Source organism: Monodon monoceros, unplaced genomic scaffold (assembly GCF_005190385.1).
Source record: "Monodon monoceros isolate NGI ecotype Baffin Bay Population unplaced genomic scaffold, NGI_Narwhal_1 Super_Scaffold_11, whole genome shotgun sequence".
NCBI classification, from domain to species: Eukaryota; Metazoa; Chordata; class Mammalia; order Artiodactyla; family Monodontidae; genus Monodon; species Monodon monoceros.
In genome coordinates this window covers 60,872,561-60,897,849 of record NW_021703767.1, presented here as the reverse complement: position 1 = coordinate 60,897,849, position 25,289 = coordinate 60,872,561, and the positions used below count along the sequence as shown (strand labels likewise).

The following is a 25,289-nucleotide window of genomic DNA, read 5'->3' as shown; positions in this document are numbered from 1 at the left end:
TAATTCAGAAGCAATACTATTGATTAAACAATACTTAACAGCTTCCAAACTTCAAGACATCCTTCAGCCACCATTTCTTCCTAACCTCACTATGAGCTTCCTGTGTGGTATCATTCATCTGAGATCTTACTAAAATGTAAATAAATTATATCCAACACACTTCCTCTATTTGCCCAGCTTGTTACCATATCAAAACAGCTGTCTTAATGAAATACATATTGATGTATTGTGTATTTCTGTGCTAAACCAAAGTGAGGAGGAAGTTATATGAATATATAACAGAACCCACTTCATAATAGTTTTGTTAAAGCATTTTATGAATTGGAGATAATTTGAGCCATGGGAGATGATGTAATTCTACATGGCAGAGTTCACGGAAAGAGGATAGCTCCTCAGATAGAATTGGATTAGACTCTTGAGAGAGATGCACTGGGGCTTTTATGGTGCTTTACCTTCATAAGCATAGCTAACTCTCAGTTTTCCATACTAATATTGTAGTTTTGAAGTAAAGATAGTAAAAATAAAAATAAAGAAGCAAGAATATTATCTAAAATAATTTGTCTTTGGTCTTTGCATGCAATATTTGACTTCTTAACATCAAATTTACCATTTTACTTTTGTTTTTCATGAGTTAATGAAGCTATTTCTAGCATCCATATTATGAAACAGAAATGATCTAACCCAAAGTATGTAATGTCATACTTTGTTATGTATAATAATCTTCATAGGGCATGATTAGATAAAGCTTATCTCATTTTATAATGAACAGTACGAATGAATAATAATCTGTATCAGATCTATGAAATATAATCATACTTGGTTAATTGCTAAATTAATTTGTAGAAAATAATTACTATTGCTTGAGTAAATACCAAAAAGTGAAAATAGGAGGCAGCTCAGTGATGTTCAGTGGGAGAAAAGAAAGCCAAACTGGGATTAAAGTTTGTCATGTCTGAATTAAATGCTGAAGTGCCAGTAGTGGTTGATTGACTCTGTGATCAGACTTTTGGTATTTATCATTTTTTTGTATACTTTTCTGTATTTTCCAATTCTTTTGCAATGGGTATGTGTTAATTTTTCAGTCAGAAAAAAAGTTAATGTAAAATGTTTCATGCATAGCTCACTTGTAAATCATTTATTGAGAGTTAACTGTATAAAATTTCCCAGGGAGAGAGAAAGCCACGAGCTAAATTTAAGGGCAAAGCACTCCATTATACAAATAATCCATTGTCGCAAAACTTATTGAAGATTTTTTAAAGTCACTTTTCTCATTGCTTGAAAATTCTAAGCTGGAGACAATATAATCAATGAGATAATAATAATATGAATAACATTATGCTCTGCACCCACTTCTCAACTCTACTTCAGAAGAAAAGCCTTTAGTATGTTGAGAATATGATCTGATATAAGATATGTTGTTTCCTACAAAGAAAGACAATATTAGGAGCATCCTTTTCCTCCTATTCTGTTTCAGAGTCAGTCTCCCGGAGTAGATCTGTACTTATAACTAACATTCTGTTTTTGAAGCATTGCTTAGTCCAAGTCATGTAGACTCAAACTCAGGTGGTGAGGTCGTTACTAGCAGGCTTACCCAGACATTCACGTAACATGTAACAGCTAGAGAGCCGGCTAAATATCGATGCGATTAATTATATTTTGTTAGAAATACTATAGAAACATGTTATAGAGGGCCTCTGTTACTTGTACAGAGGTTTAGAACAACTCAGGAATAGGTTGCACCTTTGTGCAAATTATTAAAGGAAACCCTGTTCCAGCTGATGTAGCTTGGGCCAGGGAGTATGGCTTCTATATTGGAACACAGCACTGTACTGGGAGCCCTTGTACAGGGCACAACCTGCACAGTCAGTCATGACTGCCCTATTTTATATGCTTTATTAATGATTTGAAGATAGCTACTGTTGCTCCACAGGTTCCAAATTATTCTATTCTTGCACAGAAAGCCAAGAATCATCTTTAGATGAGTTAGAAAAAACATGCTTATCTGAGCTTTAATTTAGTCTTGGACCCTCATGATACAAGTCTATTACTTTGCTTCAGACATCTGATTTGAATAGCATTGAGGGTAGAAGAAAATGAAGTTACCACAAAAGTATAAATAAGTCTATCAAGTCCAGTTCCTAGAAGAACTAGTTTGACATTTTGAAATTACATCTAAATTTTGGGGTATCCTCTAGTAACTTTAGATGACTTGGTATATGAAAGGGTAGATAAGAAGACAGAGAGGCAGATGGACATCTCTTTGTTCCAAAAGGAAATAAAGATGGTTTAAAGGGATACATAGGTATATGATATAAATGTATATGTATATATATATATATATATATATATACACACACACATATATATATATTTATTGTGAATGAAATTAAATAAAATTTAACTGAAGTATATAATATAAGTGAAATAAATGAAAACTAAAATGGGTAAACAAGGGAAAAACATGAGAAGGGGGCAAGAATTAGACCTATATAAAAAAACACCCTAGATAGTATCTTACATACGTTTACAAATAAGATTCTTATCATATGTTTTGAAGAAATACATTGCTGATATTAAGACTAGAAAGAAATATCTTCCTCTGATACCCTTAAGTAATAAAGGGTATTTTATTATGAATATCATGACCAATATTCACTTTCATGAGAAACAAAGAATATTTTATAGGTACACTTCTACTTTTGTGGCCCTCAATATAGATTGATAACATTTCAGTAATGTACAATTTGGTATTCTCAGTCTCATAAAATACAGACCAGATAGATGACACTCCATTCTGGTATAACTCGAAGGAAGATTTTAGAATATATCTAGATGCTGAATTCCAATGAAAGGACTGCACATCCTTCAGACAGTTTCTTATATATACTATTTCTCTAAGTTAGGCCTTTGATTGCTATTGGATGACTGTGAATTCTAGATTGTATTATTGGAAAATGCTTGGAATACAGCTATTCTTTGTTAATTAAAGGCAGAAATAGTAGTCAAGTTAGGGGCTGTGTTTAAATTATTTTACAGAAGTTGAAAAGCCTAACAAGAACACACAGCTAAAAAATATCTACCCACTTTACCTGAGAGATTAGCCAGAGAAGTATCATTTCATAGGACAAAAAAAAAAATCTCTTTAAACATTTATTTTGATTCTGCTCTAATATACACAAAATGGAAGATGCAGGTTCCAAGTTTCTTCTTTGTCACAGCCTGGATATTACCTAATTGATAATCTCATGCTACAAGGTGATGGAATTTCATCATATACTCCATCAGCAGACTTATTCATGTCATTAAGCAATTTATGTGATGTTTACATGTTCTGTTTCATGGATTAGATTCCTTGTTTTCCAAATAGAAATAGTAATATTTACTGTTACACATTCCTTGGTTAAAGGTGAATTGCTATGACATTTTAATTAGATGAAGTTTGGTGAATACTTTGATTTCTTCAGTAGTTTGTAAATTGTGAAGCCTAATGTTGATCCAAAAATATCAGTAAGATATTCGAAGTTAATGCATCATACGTTCTGAATTTCTACTGCACAAAGTTTACTGATCTTCCCAATCCTTTAAGTCTTTTTGAAGAACAAAAAAACAAACAGTTTTGAAAATTCCTAGAAGCAGATACTACATGTTTATCTCATTTTATGTGATAGGAGTGATTTTGTAAATCTATTCATAATTTAAATGCTCCAGGAGAATCTCTCAAGGGAATTTTATTGTGGATCATCATGTAAAGCAAAAATCATTTCTAAAGTGCTTATTACTCCCTATTTCTATATGGGAACTTCCTGATTTGCAAGAGTTATTTAAGCTCCCGGAGGAGTGCATCACCTTAGTATGTTCCTGAGGAGAATAAACTGAGAGGGACAGGAAACTGTGAAGGAACAATTTGGTAAATACTAAACTGATCCAAGTAAGTATTTGAACCTCTTTAGTGAGATCTCTGAGCTACTATTTTATGTAAGATTAAGTCTAGATAACACATTCTCCACAGTCACTTGGAATGGGTTTATTTCAGCTCATTCAAGCTCTAAATTTCCTAGAAATCCTTTATAAACCACATAATTTTACCTCTTCTCATTGAGTGATTCCTCTTAGATCTGTAAAGTAAGGCAAAATTATTTATCTCTGATGGGAGACGTTTGGCACCTTCATCCTCATCCTCCAGTCACCTCCCAATTCTCATGGCCCAACCCAACTAAGGATTTTCAGAATTGACAGATATTCTTAATCCCCCAAAATGTTTGTACTTTCTAGAGCTATAGAGGATTTTCTGTACACATGTAACCATCATGGAAGCTTTCATTCAGTAGCAGTTGGACCTCCTCACCCACCCACACACACCCCCCATGCAGCTGGGCCTCTGATTCTTGCATTACAAGGCAAAGAATTAGGCAGTGGGCATTTGTTGAAGGAATACCATAAGTAGTTTATGATCACTGTGTAGAAGGAGACTATAAATTTTATCACCTAAATTGGATGTTTTTGAGAATAAAAGGTGCCACATTAAAGATTATTGTGAGACAACAGACATAAATGGGGTCTGTTGTTTCAGCTGGGACTACCTCCTCTCCTTACCCCTCCCCAAACTCCACTAGCACAATAGTTCCAGCAGGGCAGGGTGAGCCGTGGAAATCCACACCTTCACTGCTGAAAGGGGCTGACTTGATGGAATAGAATATCAAGCTGAAAAACCACATGCCCCTGGGTGCTGTCAAAACAGTAGCAGTCTCAGCAGCAAACAAAAAGGAAGTGTAAACATCATAGCTAGCCTCAGATTGCAGTTCAGGTTGGGGCAGGCAATAGACTGGCATATTAGCCAGAAATTTAACAAGGAGAATTGGATGAGGAGACTGCCATATTGAGCCTTGATGAAACTAACACATATCTCTGGTGGTTTGGAAATCTGCATATGTGTTTCAGGGAAGATCAGAGAAGGTCCAAGATATCCACATACCCCAGACGGATCCTAAGGCCTAGTGCAAAGAGGAGATAAGGGAAAGCCCAGTGGAATGTAAGAGGCAAGGAAGACTTGTAAGCTGACTGAACTTTGAATGAATTCCCCAACCCATGCATATATTCATCAGCAAAGGGTGTTAGCTTATTGGCCTAAGTTGTTTGAGTACAGCTTTTGACCAGTCAATGGATATAAACTGCAAATTGTGCTGACACAGGGGCAAGTCTTAGCTAAGAAATGAAAATAGGAATTATAAAAACTGACCAGAGACATCAGCAGCTGAACAGTATGAGGGAGACAGATTCCAAAGAATTAGACTGGTAAGTCACTAAACAAATAAACACATAAATAGCAAAAACAGCAGAAACCCCCAGAGGGAAAAATCAGAAGTCATAACTACTATAATATATTGTATAAAATGTCAATTTTCAAGAAAAACTTTTTGAGACATGTAAGGACTGACAGGAGTTTAATCCACACCCAGTTAAAAAAAAGCAGTCAACAGAAACTATCTCTAGGTTGTGGGGGAGAGCAGAAGGTGAATTTAGCAAAGACCTGAGAGGAGCTACTACAAATATGTTTGAGTAAGTAAGGAAATCATATTAAATAATTACATAAAATATTACTATAATTACTATTCAAATAAAGAATATTAATATAAAGATAGAAATTATTTTTAAAAGAAACAAAAATTCTGGAGTGAAAAAGTACACTAAGATGAAAAATATTCTAGAGGGACTCAACAGCAGATTTGAGATGGCAAAAGAAAAAAATCCGTGAACTTGAAATTAATTGGTAGAAATTATCCAATTTGAAGAAGAGAAAAACATAATGAAGAAAGAAGTAGAGCTTCAGAGATCTGTGAGAAACCATCAAGCATACCAACATGTGTAATGGGAGAGAAGGAGGAGAGAAAAGAAAGAAAGAGAAGAAAAAAGATATTGGAAGGAACAATGACCAAAAATTTGCCAAATATTATGAATAACATTAATCTACATGTTTGAGAAGCTCAACAAATTCCGGGTGTCATAAATATGAAAAATCCATACATAGTCACATCATAGCCAAACTTAGAAAGCCAAAGAGAAAGAGAAATTCTTGAAAGCAGCAAGAGAAAAAAAGACAAATGCGATACAGGTACATCACTATGATTAACAGTTGACTTCTCATCAGAAACATTTAAAGTCAGAAGGCAGAGAGATAACATATTCAAAGGCTGAAGGAAATAAAGATTTTAACAAATGACAATCAAGAATTTTATATCCAGCAAAACTATTCAAAATGAAGGTAAAATAAAGATATTGTAGGATAAAGACTGAGGCAATTCACTGCTAGCAGACCTGCCTTACAAGAAATACTAAAGGAAATCCTTTAGGCTGAAAAGAAATGACAGCAAACAATAATTAAAATACACCCAAAGAGATAAATAGCACTGTTAATATAATTATGTAGGTAAACATAGATATGGTGTAACTATATAACAAAACTCAATTAAAGAAGAAGGAAATAATAAAGATTAGAGCAGAAATCAATGAAATATATAACAAGAAAATAATAGAGAAAATCAATGAAACCAAAAGTTGATTCTTAGAAAAGATCAACAAAATTGACAGATCTTTAGCTAGACTGACCAAGGGAAAAGGAGAGGACATAACAGATTACCAAAATCAGAAGTGAAAGAGGAGACATTACCAACCCCATAGAAATTTAGAAGATTAAAATGTAATACTATGAACAAATATATTCCAAGAAATTAGACAATTTAGATAAAATGGTATCACTTCTAGAAATGCACAAATTACCAAAACTGATTCAAGAAGAAATAGGAAATCTAAATGGACCTATAACAGTAAAAAGATAGAATTATTAACTAAGTCATCCCACAAAGAAAAGTCTGGATGCAAATGACTTCACTGTATCCTAGCCAATATTTAAAGGAGAAATAATACCAATTTTTCACAAACTTTTCCAAAAATAGAGGAAGAAGGAACACTTTTCAGTTCATTCTATTAGAACAGTATTACCCTGAGACCAAATCCAGACAAAGACATCATAAGAAAATAAACCAGTATTCCTCATAAATATAAAAACAAAAATCCTCTACAAAATATTCACAAACCTAAGTACAGCAATCTGTAATATTATTTACACCCTGACCAAGTAGGATTTATCCTAGTAATGCAAGATTGGTTTAACATCCAGTAATCCATTCATGTAATATAACATATTAGTAGAATAAAGGCGAGAAGCACATGACTATATCTATTGTATCTATATGTATATTTATCTATATGTATATATATTGTGGCAATAGATACACAAAAAAAAATTTGAGAAAATCCAATATGCATTTGTGACAGAAACTTTTAACAAACTAGGGATAGAACTTCTGTACCTAAATAAGGGGCACTTATGAAAAAACCTGCAACAAATATCATACTTAATGATGGAAAACTGACTGGTTTCTCTAAGATTGGGAACAAGGCAAGGTGGTCAGCTCTCACCTCTCCTGTTCAAAATTGTACTGGAGTTTCTGTACAGAAAGGTAAGAAAAATAAATAAAAAGAAAAAGAGGAAATAAAGCAAGGAAAGAAATAAAAAAGAAAGAAACAACAGAAAAGAAGGAAATCAAAGGCATCCAGATTGGAAAGTAAAAACTAAAACTTTTATTTGCAGAAAACATCATAAGTACGTAGAGAATATTAAGGAATGCATACACATACACACAAACTAATAAATGAGTTCAGCAAGCTCGCTGGGTACAAGAGCATTGTACACAAGTCAATTGTATTTCTATCTGCAAGCCTATTTCAGAATTATTAAGGTTCAAGTTCCAGACCACCACAATAAAGCAAGTCACACAAATCTTTTGGTTTCAACAATTCATATAAAGTTATGTTTACACTATACTGTAGTCTATTAAGTGTGCAATAGCATTATGTGTGTACATACTTTCATTTAAAAATACTTTATTGCTAAAAAATGCTAACCATCATCTGAGACTTCAGCTAGTTGTAGTCTTTTTGCAATAGTAACATCAGAGATACTGATCACAGATCACCGTAACAAATAAAATAATAATGAAAAATTTGAAATATTTCAAGAATTACCAAGATATAATTACCAGAGACATGAAGTGAGCAAATGCTGTTGGAAAAATGGCACTGGTAGAACTGCTTGATGCAGGGTTGCCACAAACTTTCAATTTGTAAAAAATGCAGTATCTATAAAGTGCAATAAAGCAATGTACATAGGAATTCTTTTCTTTGCAGGGGGTGGGGAGTTCATTTTACTATACTCTCTACTCTTGCATATGTTTGAAATATTTCACAATAAGAAAAGTTGTAAGTGAAAAGGAAAAAAAAAAGACTAAGGGAAATAATTAAAACATTATAATTTGGTCTCTATGTTGACCACAAACAGGGCTTGTCTGTTAAAAATCAAATCTGAACAGTGTCAGAATGAATAACTCATAGAGAGGTGAGTGAACTCTCAAAAACAATCTGAGCAAGATACAGTCAGTGCTGAATAGTTGGGAAAGCATTAAGAGAATTGCCTATATTAGCACAGACTTCCTAAACTGGAGTGCTTTGTTGCTCTTTCCTTGAAGTTCTGTGACCTGGTGATATCTAAAACTCCTACCTATTCGATGTGGTCAGAAGCAGTCCTTTGTTCCTAATCAATACTAAGATCTGTAGTTCCTCACCCCCCCCCTTCAGTTTTTTATTGTCTGGGGCTTTGTTTTTTGGCCTTGAAGACTTACAGGATGGGTTACTGTAATATAATGCATTTGCTACTTCTCTGGAAAGCCATTCAGAATCTTTAACTAGTGCAGAATGTACAACTCTTGCTAAATAGTCTCTGCCAAGAGAAGCATTCTTCCGGGCTTTGTAATTTGCATTGATTACTGAGCTGTTCCCCAGTGTATCACTGGGTGTATTCTTTAAAGCCTTACATAGTTCTGTCTTGATTAAAGAAGTCTGACATTGGTGGTCAGTTTTAATAATGACTGAGGTTGATCTGGATAACTTGAAAAAATTTTAACAGATTTTGGAACCCAAAACGTCAGGAGCAAGTTATTCTTATTGATGACACATACTCTGGAAATCTAGTATTTTAAAAGTGGGTTCAGTGTACAGTACTGAACTTGAAAAAAACAGGAAGTTGAAAAGTAGACAGTAGAGCCAAAAATAAGGTCCTAGTCCTAACTTCTCTGCTCCTTAATCTAATCTGACATGCCTTCAGAATATTTCACTTTCTCGATGATCAATCTTCCAAAGAGTTTCTACCCAGTACTTAACCCCACTACATAGGAACAGAGTTAATGATTTCTCATGGGGTAGATATGAATAGGAACAGTATTCATATCAAAGACAACTGGTCCCACTTCCAGGTCCATCCTTGGGCCAAGATATGTAGTTGCCAACAGTGTGTTGGCGACTGCATTTTTTGAGTCCTGGCGCAAAGTAAGATCCATCTGTTTTGACCAGCCGTTTGCCTGAGTGCCACAAAATGGTCCTGTTATTAGTCTTATTTGTGGTCCTATTTGAGGTTAGGGGATAACGTAAATAAACTTCAGTCCTCCTTGTGATGAATGTAACATGGGAATTAAAAGTGGTGGTGTTGGTAGTGCTAAGTGATGTTGCATCTCTATTTTCTCAATTACTCTGTTTTCTTTGGATTGGGAAGCAGACATTTAAGAATGAGTTTGTCATCTGGAAGGATAGTTGTGACCAAGTTTCCCTCAACAGGATACAAGATGTTATTTTTGAGCTTCATTACCCTCACCAAGGGGGAAAAAAAAAGAGAGAAGAGAGAGGGAGAAAATAAATAAGGAAGAAAGTGAAAGTAAGGAAGAAACAGGCAGAGATAGAGAAGGGAAGAGAAAGGTCAAAGAAGAGAAAGAGGAATGACATGAGAAGAGGAGAATGTAACTTGACTTTCTGTTCGTAGAAACTGCTTTATTGTTTTGAACTAAGAGTTCAATTCACTCAACATCTGGTGAATTAAGGAAAAGGAAATCTGACTCATTAAATTGAACTGCTAGTTGTCAGTTAAGTAGTTTATATATAAATATGCAGCCTAGTTTCTATCACCCTTTCTTGTCTGAACAAGACAGTTGAATCCGTTTCACTAACTATACGTGATCGGTGAGTAGAACAATACTAGTTGGTGATTCAGATTTATATAGAGGTGAGCAGTTTTTATGTTTCTGAATCATTTATTGGGGATTATTGTTATTCCTTATTATTTCTGATCATGAGTTATTTTTGTCAGTTTCTTTTATGAATATTTTGTTGCCTTATAAGGAAATATGTGAACTCCCCTCCTCTCAGTCAGTTGTCCCTGGTGACGCCTCCATAATTTCTGTCTTTACACTGGTGCATTTTTAGTCTAATTCAGGCATGTGAGAAGCAGGGGAAAAGTTTAGTCAGTCAATGTCAGTGATCTTTTTTTTTTTTTGGATCCATTCATGGATAGACCTAGTGAATTTAAGCCAGTTTGAACTTAAAATCTATATGCATCAAATAGACACAATACCCAAAATATTCCTCTGTATAATACAAGAGAAAAAGAAAATAGAATTCACAAGTAAGAACTAGATGCATTTTCTAAAAACAAATGCAATTTCAGGGCTGATCTATGATCATACTCTCATATATGGCGATATTAAAATATTACCTTGCATTAGTAGGAAGGTGGACATAAACATACCATATTTAGTGCTACAAATATATAAAAAAATGTACTGCCATGCTGTAAAGTAAAAGAAAGATAATTGTTCTGTCTCCATTTTACACTAAAAAGGTCTGTTTTTCTAAACCTGTTGTATCAGTTATTTGAAGCTAAAAATAGGGATGACTTAATCCTGCTTTTTAACTATTATCTTATTCATAGATGGTGTTGTATGAAGAAAGAAAGGATTGAAAAAGTTAGTATGACATCTTAAGCCCAAGTATTTATGACATATTTTAATTTTAATGCCTGGATTTTTAATTTTAATTCAAAGATTAAAAATAGGTATTTTTTAAATGTGTTCACAGTTATTTAAATCAAGAAGACCGGTTCAAACCCTGATGGTCTTCCCATGTTGCTTCAAATAGCAGTGCTGCATGTGACTAGCTATATAATATGATGTGGTCTGGAGTGCACTAAACCCACAATACCTTGCAATGGGCATTTGTATTGCTAAATATGTTCCTTTACCTCTACTTCACCATTTGCCCCACCACCAATTCAGTCATTTGAAAGTAGTAGATGTAACATTTTTTTCCAATTTTATTTGAAGTTATATTTCCCTTTAATATGTGTATTCAGATTGTAGATTTTCTTCTTTTTTCTCTGAAATAACATTTTATGTAATCTTGAGCCTTTGGAATTATTTAGGAGTTTTTAAAAAATCAGAATATAGGTAAAATTCAGAAACACTGAGCTTCTAGTCATATCATTATGAAGTCCTTAACATGGCGGCATATTTTGTTTTTCAGAATTGCTTTTTTTCCTCTTTAGATCCTTTTCTTTTCATTAAAAAAACGACTCTGGGAAGAGAGTTTTTTTTTTTCCTTAGAAAAAAAAAAAAGCCACGCTTGACTGATAATGCATTGCTTTGGATGGTGAAACATTATGAAAGTTTAATTTTTAATTAAATCTGAAATACCAATTATAACTGGAAGAGATTTTAACCTGTTTCTTTTCAGACTGCCTGAAGTTACATTTAGAGACTGAAATCACTGCACCTTAAAAACAAAAGATTGAGCTGCACCGCATTCTTGTAAGTGAAAGCTTCCTCTACCTTCCTCTGTGTTTTTGTGACCAACTCAAAAAAAGGACAAAAATATTGGTAACATAGTAACCAGACATGCGTAAAAATTTGAATATCCCTGAAGAAATACATGTTTAAATGATTTCCTTCTTTAAAAAAAGAAAATTTGTAAGGCTCAATATTCAGTATGTCTTTTTTATCCAACCTAAATTGTGAATCCTTTCTTTTGGCTGGCTTGAATTGCATTAGGGAGCGTGTCACCCACCGTGCATCAGCACAGTGACATACACCCTGTCAGGAAGGATTCTTACATTTTGGTACAAGTCTCTTAGAAGGTAACAGATTTCTTATGGAATCAAAGTAGGTTCCTTTTTCCTTTGTGATGTCATTAGAAATTTTTAGCCTTTGTGTCAATGTAAATGGAGAGAAAGAAAGTTCATGATGACATCACAAGATTCTGTTGCTTTGAGGACTTTGGGCAAAACTAAGTAAAATGCATAATTCCCTTGTGTGCGTGTGTTCCCCATTCTGCTATGAAGCAGTCAAAATAGCACATCTTATGTCTTCCCGTGAGCTACAAGGCTGTCTCTCAGAGCCCCATTGTTCCATAAATGCATGTCAGAGTCTACCACAGTCTGGTCTACCCTTATTTAGCTGCTGTTTTGTCAATGTACTTGGAAGAACAATTAACATTTGGGATTTCAATGTCTGAATAACAGGCAGTGAATAGAACCCAAGCATATAAAAGATTCAGACGCCCAGGGTAAGAAAACAGAAGCTTAGAGGTGGTGGGGGAAAAAAGAAAAGCATTTTAATGCCGCACTCAAAGGTTATGAAATACTGCAAGGAAATTCAGTGTTATATTTTTTTAATTTTAGATCAAAATGTTCATTTTCGTAGTGAAGTCCAGAAGGTTATGATGTCTTCCTAAGTTTTACAATTTAATGTGTTATGAGGTCTTTTGCTAGAGAGTCTTAAAACACTTAAATAGCATTCATCTCCTTGTGTCATTGTTGGAATGCCGGATGTGGGGTTTACTGCATCGTGGTTTTCAAAGTGTCACAGTTCCTCTCGACAGAGTACACTAACGGTGATTCAGATGATTTCTTCCATTTTCACTTTGGTTTACTGTACTCTTTCATTATTGACTACAGTTCTTGTATGTTTACTGTAGACAGTTCTGACGTTGCTTAAATATCCCTGCCTATTGTCTGAATTCCTGTTAGGTCCTTTTTTTTTTTTTTTTTTCTTTTTCTTTGAGAGATGATGCATGGACAGAGCAAGATCACTTCACTGTCAGGGTATCTGGTGAACTGGAGGGAACTTTGGCAGCTTATATATGCTGCCCACTGAGCACAGTGCCTGGATGGTATGAGTGAATACATGATGGTTATTGTTATTTTTGTCATAACTACCACAGTCGAAAACCATAGATGGTAAGGTCTCTAAAATCAGGGTATATTTCTTATTGATTTTTGTAATCCCCAGTCCTTGGCATAATAGTAGTAATCAAGAAACAGCTATTGTTATTAGTACAATTAGAAAATTTAAGTCAGAACTTTAGGTGTCATTCATTCAGAGAATATTGTGAAGATGGGTTGAATAAAGTTTTTGACAGTCAGGAAGATAATTATAAAGGAATTTGTCAAAGACAAACCTACTATTTACCACGTAACATTAGGCATCAGTCGCCTAGTCTTTCTCCTCTTTGACTTTATACTTCTTTCACCTGAGCAGAATGAGAAGTGCCCATTCATACATATCCTTTTTGTCTGTGAAGTGGTCTTCACTAGTTTTCTGTTTAAGTTGTGTCTTACATCCCATACACTGAAGTTGTCTCCAAAGATAAATCTACCTGGCTCTAGGATGGATGATGCTCTGTACCTGTTTGTCTAATTACTATGCAGTAGATTGTGCTTCAAGAAAATGGGGCAAATGGTACAAAAGGTATTGGGTCAAGAGTCCAGAGATTTGGGAAGTTGCCATTAGAAACTTCTACTTTCAGTGCGTCAAAAACCAGGACCAGTTTCTCAGCACAAATAAGACCACAGCATTATTTAGAACTCAGAACAATTTGACCCCTCTAAGCTGAGTTTCCTGGTTTTTTGTTGCTGTTGTTTTTTCTTTTGCATAAAGTTACCTGCCCTCCCCCACCAATTTTAATTTATTTCTAAAAGGGGTCCCTTCATTTTTATTAAATTAGCTTCTAGTGGTGCAAATTAAGGCTCTCATAAAACTTGGCCTCTGAGGCAAAGCTAAAATGATAAAATTTAGGCTTCATGAATTGTACTGTTATCATGTTGGATAACATTTAGGGACATCAAAGAACTTTATAAACACATTTCACATGTTTTAAGATTAAAAGATTGAGGTGAAAGAGATGTAAGGGCAGAGCATCGGCAAACGTTACAGGTAGAAAGGATATAAGAAATAAAAGTCCAGTCATCCCATTTTGGAATAAGTAAATTGAGGCCCAGGGTAGGGCATGCAGGTTACCCAAACCATACTGATCACCAATGCGAATCATTCTCAGACGTCTAGGCCTGAGAGTAAACCCAACTTTGGACTCTGAGGCTTTGATCTTTCTTCTACACTCAGGGTCTGAGCTGTGTTTGCTGAGGAAGAAATTGCCTTAGGCTCATCTTATGAGACCCACTGAACTGTGGTCCCCTCTACCAACTAGTCCAAAATTCGTATATAAAGGGTATTCTAAAAGCATTTATTGTTATCAAAAAATTGTTATTTTTTTATTATGCATTTTGGTATTGTGCCTCTGGTTGTGCATTGAGTCACACAGAGGCAAATTTATGTGGTTGGTTTAATATTCTTTATGGTGATTTACAAAGTGGACAGAAGGCCATTAGAAACTTCAGTAGTTTAATTGGGCTTACAAGCAAGATGAAACCGGTAATCTGAACACAGCCATTGTGACGTTGAATTCAAACTTCCCAAAGAGGGTGCATCAGGCATGGTGTCAGAATGTCATTGTTGCCAGGAGTCATTTCCATCAGAGAAAAGTTTCTCAGGGTCTGGAAAAATTGAAATAAACTTTAATAGTTTAAAATGAATTACTTGCCCTGGTAATTTATTTCAGGTTTCCTTTACTGGATTCTGTCATTTGACAATCCAAAGAGACCAGAGTAGTAGTTGGACAACAGATACATCTTTCTTATAGACAAAGTATTTTATGGGTGTAGTAGAGGAAATAAATGGTTATCACTTCGTCTGGACCATCAAGGAATAATATCATATTAGCAAGCAGCCTAGGCAGAGGGAAGTTGAGGAAACAATGGTAATGGTGTGACCTGAGTATACAATGCTGGTTAGGGCCAATGTTTTCCAAAGTATAGGTTGCAACTCATTCATAGGTCATGAAATCAGTTTAGAGGATCACAGTCAATATGCTTTTAAGAAATAGAATCAAAGAAAAAAAGTTTGTAAAAAGACTGTGTTACATATTTTTAAGATAATGGATTGAAAAATAAATATATGTCTTACTGGGAATCATGCCACCGAAATATGAAAGTAGATCTAAAGATGATCGGTCTTTTAAATACTCAACTCAGGTAATCCTGACTAAGGGATAATATTATTTTCCCCTTTTTTCACAAATGAGAAAGTGGAAGAATTAAGCAATTTGTCCCAGGTCATACAAAAGGTAATTGGTTGAGATAGGATGTGAATATGTCTGTCAAACTCCACATGCATACTTTTCCCATGATTTGACACTGTTTTGCAGGGTTGTATGACTTCATTTATTTCACTGTTGATAGCGCACACATTTATATCTTAAGTCCCAAACTACAGCACTGTATTTCCAGTTTCCTTATTTAAATCTTCAACTATATAGATATCACACCAGTTTCTCAGAATCAATATATCAAGTAATTATCCTCCTAGTTAAAAATCATCCTTCTTTTGACTATCCTAATTTTCTTCACCCCAATTCTCCAGGTCATCTTGGCTCAAAATATCTCATTATTCCCTCTCCTATCCCCCCCAAGTATCCAATAAGTGGCCAGTAATTCTCCTTTTTTGGTATCTCTGTCCTCGTCAGGTTTTCATCTTCTCTTGGTTGTACTAATCTCCTAGTCGGGAGAAACAGAGAGGGGAGACCTGTTCATCCTGAACACTGTTGCCCCATTAGGTTTCATGAAGCAGGAGCCCTAAGATCATGTCACTTTTGTTCAGACAAAACTTTAATATTCTATAGTAATTACCAAACAATGCCTAACCAATATTCATGACACTCTAAAATCTAATTCTGTCCCAATTTTTGACTTAATTTTATGGTTTAATATACCATACACTCAGGCCAGATTTCCTCACCCTCATTTATTAGTATTGTTTCTGTTATCTGGAATGCTCATCATTCTGTTTTTCCATATGCAAATCTAATCCATCCTTCCAGGTTACTTTAAATGCTATTTATTCCATGAAACCTTCTCTCCCTGACCTAGCCAGAAATAGTCCACTCTCCCCTACCTACCAAACTCACTTAGCACCTGTAGCAGCCCTGCCAACAATCTCATTTTGGACTTCTGGTCTTCGAAATTGTGAAAGAATAAATTTATATAAGTTAACAAGTTTGTAATAATTTGTTATAGCAGCCTAGAAACCTAATACAGCACCCTCCTACACATTTTTTGAGACATGAATTACTTTCTGTATTTTTAAACAATATTTATGGGCATGCTTTATTTATTTATTTTTTTACTAGAAAGCAAATTCTTAGGGATAGAGCCCATATTTAATTATTAATATTTCTTAACCCTATAGAATCTACCACAATAGAACCATTAATTCATTATTCAACCATGCTTAATATTGGGAATAAAGAAACGATCCCTTAGTGTCTCATGAAATTTATAGTCTTCTAAGGGAATCCGACGTCAAATAAGTATGCAGATAATTACAAAATTGCAAATTGTAGTCCATGAGAAGAGCTAGTTGGTATGCAAGACAATAATGGGTGGGGAAACTCTATTGTTCTGTCCACTGGGTGCTCAGGAAAGAATTCTTAGAGAAAGTGTCATTTAAGTTGAGGGTTGAAAGACAGAAAGAATCAGCCAGGTGAACAATTTGGGGTGGGGATGGAAGTTTGAGAGGGGGAGAAAGCTCCCAACAGAAACAGCATGGACAAAGCCCTGAGGCAAGGACAAACTGTGTATTCAAGGAAATAAAAGGATTCCAGAGTAGCTAGAGCAAAAGAAGCAAAGGAGGAGAGCGACTGGAGGTGAGGTCAGAGAAGTAGCCAGGGTGGGGAATTTGGATCTTATTCTGAATACCCTGGAAAAGCACATAGTAGACATGCAAAAAAAAGTAAGTAAATAAATATTAATTGAAGAATAGCTTAAGAATAGAACAAGATGAAGGTAATTCAAAGGTACATAATATACGTAAGCTTATAGCATCTATATATTCATTTTGAATCCTCACTGAAGGTTTACTTCTGAATTTGAGGAGGGCTTGGACTTTTGAAACAGAGGTCTAATAGTTCACAACATGTTTCCCATCTGCATAACCAAAATAGGTCTCTGACAACCTTCTAAGATAAGGTCAAGTTAATTTTATTTCCTTTCTAGTCAATAATTATTAAAATTCTGTTGTTGGTTAATGAATCTGTTATTTTTGTTTATTTTTAAGTGCTCGTTGTATAGTGTAGAAATGAGTACAAAAATGTGTTTTACTCTTAGAATGTATTTTTAACTGTTAAACCTTAATCTTATTTTTAATTTTGATATATTTTATCATGTGCAATGGCCAGGGGCCTGGAGGCATAGAAAGCCTTGAAAATGAATCATCATTATCCTCATTAATACTACCTATAATATGACTGAATTTCTGGATTAAAACAATCCAGACTGTTTTAAAGTATGATGATTAATATTCTGGAATGCCACTAAATCAGAACAGATATTGGTTTGTTTGCAAAGTGATAGAAATTATCCCCTTTTGCAATTAAAGAAGAAATAGAGTAGAGGGAATGTGAAAATTAAAACCATAGAGAAGTAGGTTAAGCTCTAAAGGTATGAGTACTTATCTATTGCAACTCAGTAAAAAGACACCAGAATCAAAATATTATGTCTACAGAGAGCCTTAGGAATTATTTATTCCAGTCTTCTCATTTTGGAAATGAACAAAATTTAGGCCTAGAATTCTTGTTCAAGTCATACAGTTAAATAGTTAATGGCAGGGCTGGAACTGTAATTCTAATGCTTAAGAGCTAGATTACCACAGCCAAACCAGCTAATCTGTGATCCAAGCCCCTATTGTAGCCCTTTCAAGGTCTTGGGTGGAAAAAGGAATATTAAGTATAGGAGATGAATCTATAGACAAGTTTTAATTAATAAAAATCTGAACAATAAATATTACTCACAATCTGTTTACTTAATGTACCAGCTGCTTTATAAAATTTGTCTCTAATCCTTGCTACCACCCTCAGCAACCACTCAGCAAAGCAGTAATAATTTCCATTTTATAATGAGAACACTGAGATCCAGAAAGATTAAGTAACATCCAAGATTGCAAAGCCAGTAAGTGAGTTTTGTATTGATGCCAGACCTAACTGATTCAAACCCCGTACTATCTCGTTTGGTGTTTTTATCTATTGCGTTTTGTTATCACTTCAGGTCACGTGGTCACAGAGGCCATTAGTTCTCTAACAGTCCAAATTCTGAAAAACTTTGAAAAAAGTTAAGAAGGTAAAGAAAAAGGTTACGTTTAGCAGGCACCCTCTCTGCATAAAGCTCTTTACATTTAATTCCCACAACAGTGTCTCAAAATAAATATTATAACCTTTAGTTTACATTTTAGGAAACTGAGGAACAGTGAGATTAAATAGCCCCCCGCCGCCCAACATCTTAGTAAAACCCAGAGCCAGGATCCAAACGCAGATCTCTCTGACCCCAAGTATTCTTTCCATTATTCCACCCACCTCCAAGTCTGCTCTTCTCCTGATGCTAGTATTCTGTGGTCTGCATACCTCAACTCCTTATATGGCAAAGTAGAATTTAACACATGCTCTCGTAGATTTCCCAAGAAAAAAGAGAATATGTTGAGAGGATGCTTTTATGGTTAAGTTATATCATCTTGCCTGGAAATAAATAGAGCCCCTATATATTTTTCCATCTTTCAGAAATGAAGAGCTGGAAGATTGGTCAAATCCATGACAGTCTTTCATCACTACATCATCTTGACTCACTGTGTGTCTGTGCCCAAGGTCCCAATCATATCGCAGACAATGGTACTAGTAACCTTGATCGTACTTGAAAACATCTTTGAAAAGTGAAAGAAGTAAAATATTGTGTTTATTAGACCAATAAGAAAGAATAAGGTTTACATTTTCCTTCTCAAGTCTAACTTAATTGAAGCCTTATACGCCTGATCAGAGATATAGGTCAATAAAAGTGCTCATCATTACTGCTACTAAAAAAAATGCAAAGCAGAAAATCCAAATATATTTATCAATTGTTAATATTGTTTTCTAATGACCACTGAGGACAACATTAGAAGTGAACTCCTTGGTGAGGGCAGGAGAGATAGAGAAAGAGAGAAAGAGGGGGAGAGGGAGAGAGAGAGAGAGAGAGAGAGAAAGAAGGAGTAAGGGAGAGAGAGAGGGAGAGAGACAATATGGAAGAAGAGGAAGAGGGAGAGGTTTGAAACATTCGTTGATGGCAGGTCCTACTGCATACATGATCCTGAATTTCCGTCCGTGTCAACTTTTGCAACACCACATGTATATACCTCCATTTCTGAGGTCATTTCTACTGTTGTTACACTTGAACGATTATTCTAAAACTGTCTGTCACTATAGAATAGCACCAGTATGCATAACAAGTTTATGGTAAAATGCCTACCTGTTATAGTTCTGTATTTGTTTTATCCCCTCTATTTCTTGAGTTTGACTTCCAAGTCTTTCTGTGTGAAAGCCCTTAGCAGTCCATTCAAGCCTTCTAAAATAACTCAGTGAAAAAAATCCTTCCTGCTTCACAGAAGGGACTTTGTTCTTTTACCTCAGCCTTGCTCCTTCCAATATGTGGCTAGTAGCCCTAAATCAGAAAGTACATTAGTATATGTTTTGAACTGCTGGATCTCCTCAGGAGAATAAAAAAAAAAAAAACTGTTATCTACAATATTATAATATTTTGTTAAAAATCCAATTCTGGTTCAGTGTTTTGTTCTCAAAGGAATTTTGAATGAAGGAAAAGCTTTTGTAAGAGGGAGGAAGCTTATCTAATCTCCTCAACACTGATGAGAAGCAATCAGGAGACTTGTGACTCTTTGAAACAGTAAATTTCCAGGGAATTAGGCACACGTTTCTCAAGAGCAATAAAGAGTGTTACACTTCAGGTTGCAGCACATTGGCTCCAAATGCACCGCTTCATATATCCCAAATGGCAATTTGAAAGCACCATTCTTTGAATCAACTGGAAAAGGAAGGAGGCCATGCTGAACTGACATTCTTTCAGGAGGTCATGAGAAATATAATACAGAATGAAGTCAGTCTTCTGATTAATATCAGATTCTCAGGGTTACAAACTTCTTATGATAAAATGTCTTCAGAGATACAGGAAAATAATAGTTACCAAGTAGTAGAAGATTTAGATTTTTGACAAAGTCGTTAACTTATTTGCAATAACTTAACCATATGAAATTTGCTTAACCTTTGCTACAATTTTACTGAACTGTTCTTTGTTTACCTTATTTGAACATTGTAAAACTTTATTAAATAATCAATAACCAATATATGTCTAACATTGTTATCATTGTCATTGTTGTTACTGATTTGTGATTTCCTCTATGGATTAGGGCTGCCAGGAATAGCTGTGAGCCTGGGTTACACATTTAATGCTACAGTTGTCTTATCCTCTTGTAGGACTGGAAAGTGGGAGGGACCAATTAGTCTGGTTGCTCAGTTAGTTAACTTAGATTCATCTCACCTAGAAAACTTGTCAGCAGAGTTTTATGTATAAATCCTTTTATCAGACAGAGAAATAGTTTTCTATGAAAAGCTCTTGTTTTTTTAATAAGAACTGACTCTATCCTGCTATACAAGACTCTGGTTGATGACATAATACTATCCACATAATCTTTGCAGGTACCACTAGAGAGACAGCCAGTGTAACTGAGAGGAAGGAGCAAGGGGCTAACTATCTAGAGACTTGATTCAGGCATTGTCAAACAGTTCTGTGTTAAGATCATTTTCCTTGTCTATAGGGGACACTTTTCTCTATCTTACAGACATTATGCAAAGAAGTCAAATGATATTTAGAATTCCACGGAATAAAGATGGTTCATAAATATCATGTATTACTATCACAGTAAAAGTATTAGTAGAATTATAAATCACTTAGGTCTCAGGAGTAAGGTGCTTTATCTGAGCTCTTAGTGGTTAGAAATTAGTTTGTTTCTTGAGTTGCCATAAAGAGAAGTACCCTGTTGCTGCTACGTACTGTTCATACATTGGAAACAATGACTAAGAATAAATTGCTGGTGATAAATTACTTCTTTTAAAGACTTATTTTTAAACCATTCTTTATTATAAATTCTCTGAGAGATTCTCTCAAGTTAAAAAAAAATATTTTTAAACTGCTTTATTTCCCACATTGGACTGATTTTTTTTTTTTTCTTTTGAGGGAAAGAACCATGGGTAATTAAGTAATTTTCTCGGTCACTAAAACTGGCACCAGATAGGTATTCAGTAAGTGTTTGTTGAGTATCCTGTGTAAAAATTTAGAAAATTTCAGTAAAATTTGCTTTAAAAAAAGAATACTGCATTCATTAATGTGACTACATGAATACCATGTGATATGTACAGTTGTTATTGAAGATTATACAGCCATTCGGGAAAGAATGAATTATATCTATTGCTATCGACCTGGAAGGATGACCATAATTTATTAGGTGAAAGAGCAAATTTTCAGGATAATAAATATTTGTGAGTAAATATATTTGTGTGTTTATATGAACACAAACATGAAAAAAATGATGGTATTAGTTCTTGTTAACAAGCACAGTGTGTGTGTGTGTGTATGTGTGTGTGTGTGTGTGTGTGTAAAGCTGAGACTTTTCATGATACACGTTCATGACTGGAACCACATACAAAGAAATAATAGTTGAGCAAGCAAAAGTTATTAAAAGTAATTTGATTCTTTACTATAGTTTCTCTGAATATATAACCTGCAATGCAGAAAAAATAAAACTTAATTTTCTTTTTTGTCATCTCTTTCATCCACAATATATCTCTCCATTATAGATACCCCCTATGTTTCTCTACCTTTTCCTCACTCTCCTCTTCAAGAGCGCTCACTAACTCTCCTTGGCCCAGGTCAATTAATTTTTCTACTCACTTCCAAATTCCTTGCTGGATCTGACTTATTCTTCTCTTTCTGTTGTAAATCTCACTAGACTTTCTGACTTCTATTTCTCTCACTCACTGAGGAAAAATAAACAAATAAATAAACCTTCTGCAAGATAAGTTTTCAGCACTATATTCCCAACAGAAAATTCATAGAAGTTTAAGTAATTGAAGGAGCAGACCCAGAAGCCTTAGGTTAAAAACAAACATCAGAGGTCCCCTTTAGAATATGCTTGAATAGACTTCAGCCAATGAGATGGGCAGAACATCTGAATTGGAATCAGGCAAGAGAGGACTGCACAATCTGAGGTACTGTATTTCTCAGAATCAGTACATTCTAGATTCCATCATAGAGTAGTCCTGACAACAACTCACCCTTTATGGATAAAGGGCAGAGGTACCAGAAGCTAAATTAAAAACACAGGGAAGTTGTAGTATAATAACCACAGCTAAACAGATGTACTTTACTTCATGTTATAGTCAGTTATGATAAAGGCTTTAAGAAAAAGAAGGGAGAGAAAAGAAGGGATTGGGGGACTGGGAGAGGGAAGGGATAAAGAAAAAGAAAGAATATCCTCCTCCCAAATAAAAAAAATGAGAGAGGGTACAAGAATGGAAGAAGGTGATTGGTTATGGGACTAGGAAGCATGAAGGAAAAAATAAAATATATTTTGATACCCCAGACTTTCTCATCTGCACAAATCTTCCCTGGTCCCTTATGAGTCCAACCCTGGGTGGGTTGGGACTTCTTGGCACTTCCAGCCAGTCAGCTGTCCACTCCTTCCTTTTAGAGAGTGCTGACTCAGAGTGAACCATTTACAGTTGTGGGAAACTCCCTTTAGAATATGCTCCCAATTACTTTTGTGTCTCTTAACTCTAGGGGACTGAAGAAGTCAAAAGGCACTGACCATGGCAAGCTTGCGCAAAGTTGCAGGTTCACTTCTTTGCCCTATGCCTTCAGTTTAAAGAATTTATGCAGAAAAAACATGAATTCTTGTTTATCTTATGTGACTCCTACCTGAGCCTCAGTAGTCTGGTGAGAGCAGTCACTCTAGCTAGAAATGTGACAGATAATAGAGGTGTGGTTAGAAAGACAAATAATGTTTGTGAAGAGATTTTAATCAGATAAAAAAATGCTTATATAATATCAAGGGATAAAAGCAAGATACAAAACTTGTATAAAATATTAAGTGTTTATTTCTAGTTGGTTATTGTTCATTTCTCTTCCATTCTTTTCATTTTCCAAAATGACAAGAAAGAAAAAGAAAAGGAAAAGTGCTCTTGCAATATCCTGCCTTTTTAGTTTGTTTAGTTTTAATCAATGAAATAATTTTAATGGTTGCATCTCTTATAATGAAGAGATTTCATTTCAAATTTGAGTGACATGATATTCTTGCTGAGAATTTTTTTTTTTTCTTTAGAGATGCTACTGTAGTGTAATGTTCTGGTCATTTTTAATGCTCAAATAGCCGTTCAGCTTTGGTGGAGTGACTGGGAGAAGGAGGTTGTGAGGTAGATGGTTCATTATCTAATTACCGGGGATGGATTAATATAACTCAGACAGAACACTTGTCACTTCAGGTAAGAATAGTCAAGAGAAGCAAGGCAGGTCAATGGATATATTCAAACCATGCTTTTCTCTATAAAATAAATGTTTACTTGGATGAGAAATTACTTCATGTTCCGCTTATAAAGCTCAGACGGTACAAACGTTTAAATATAGAAAAAAAAACTACACACAATCAATAGACTTGATATAGCCAAAACTCTGTTAACTCCTGGTCTTCTAAATATTTTACCTATTTATCTTATTCTCACCTTATAGCTCACCTTTTTATCTTATTCTCACATTATATCTCTCTAAGGTCTAATGAAGTCCTTAGACCATTTTCATAGCTTATGTTCTAGTTTAGGTTCTGTAGCTCTTTAAAATCTAAATGTTAATTATCCTTATAATTGACACCTCTTCTGCTCTTCTGCTTTCAACTAAAAGGCTACTTAATCTCCAGTTGGAGTGGTTCTTCTGTCATTTACAATTCTAAATTTCTCTTTCCTCACCTCCATGCTTTAGACCCAAACTGCCTTTTACAGTTACTTTCATTTGTTTACTCCCCCCTGACTCAGGATCTCTTTCTCCAGCTCAGAGATTCCTAATCTTGGCTGCACATTAAAATCACCTAGGGCTTCCCTGGTGGTGCAGTGGTTGAGAGTCTGCCTGCTGATGCAGGGGACATGGGTTCGTGCCCCGGTCCGGGAAGATCCCACATGCCGCGGAGCGGCTAGGCCCGTGAGCCATTGCCGCTGGGCCTGCGCGTCCGGACCCTGTGCTCCGCAACGGGAGAGGCCACAACAGTGAGAGGCCCGTGTACCGCAAAAAAAAAAAAAAAATCACCTATGAAGTTTAAGAACAAAATACCAGTGCATTGACCTCACCCTAGATGTTCTGTTTTAATTGGTCAGGGGTGGAGTTTAGCTACAATGCTAGACCCTTACAGGAACCAAACTCCTATTTCATCTCAAAATTTTCAATTTAGTTAAGTTTAACATGCTTCTTCACACTGGAAAACCATTTTTTTCTGGATAATGACTACTTTCCTAACCAGGCAATAATGAAGTTTTAACATTACGCATAATACAGCTGTATCTATGTATTATCACACAGACATGCATGTGACACACACAAGCACACACATTAAGCTAATGACCAAACTTGAACAAAAATTTGATATACATAGAATTGCTTTTACCGTAATTAATTAGAAACTAAGTATAGTTAATGAAATTTTAAGAGTCCTCTTTAAACCTGTATTGAAAATGAAATGCCATACATTGCTCAAGGTACCAGAATATGCCTTGAGTCTGATTTGTGGGGAAATAAATGGTGGCTGACAACAATGTCAAAGGGGTGTAAAATTGATAGTCAAAAGGTGGAAGCATCCCAAATGACCATTTCTGGATGAATGGATAAATAAAATGTAGACATACAATGGAATATTAGCCTTAAAAAGGAATGAAATTCTGACACACAGTACATGGATGAACCTTAAAGACAGTATGCTAAGTGAAATAAGTCAGACCCAAAAGAACAAATATTGTATGATTCCATTTGTATGAGGTACCAGAATAGTCAAATTCATAGAGACAGAAAGTAGAATAGAGGTTACTAGGGGCTGAGAGGAGGGAAGAGTGGAGAG

The 25,289-nt window shown here is 35.1% G+C and overlaps 1 protein-coding gene across 17 annotated transcripts in view; it reads left to right on the top strand.

Annotated features, from left to right (window-relative positions):
* The window catches only part of ZBTB20 (zinc finger and BTB domain containing 20), an 820,261-nt gene that overhangs the window by 336,789 nt on the left and 458,183 nt on the right, over positions 1 to 25,289 (top strand). For 15 of the 17 annotated variants that reach the window (XM_029213648.1, XM_029213645.1, XM_029213646.1 and 12 more), the window contains one exon: positions 11,671 to 11,744. The exons of the other annotated variants lie outside the window; for them this stretch is intronic. The gene's annotated coding sequence lies outside the window, so the exon portion shown is untranslated. The remainder of the gene's footprint in view (positions 1 to 11,670; positions 11,745 to 25,289) is intronic. 17 annotated transcript variants of the gene reach the window in all.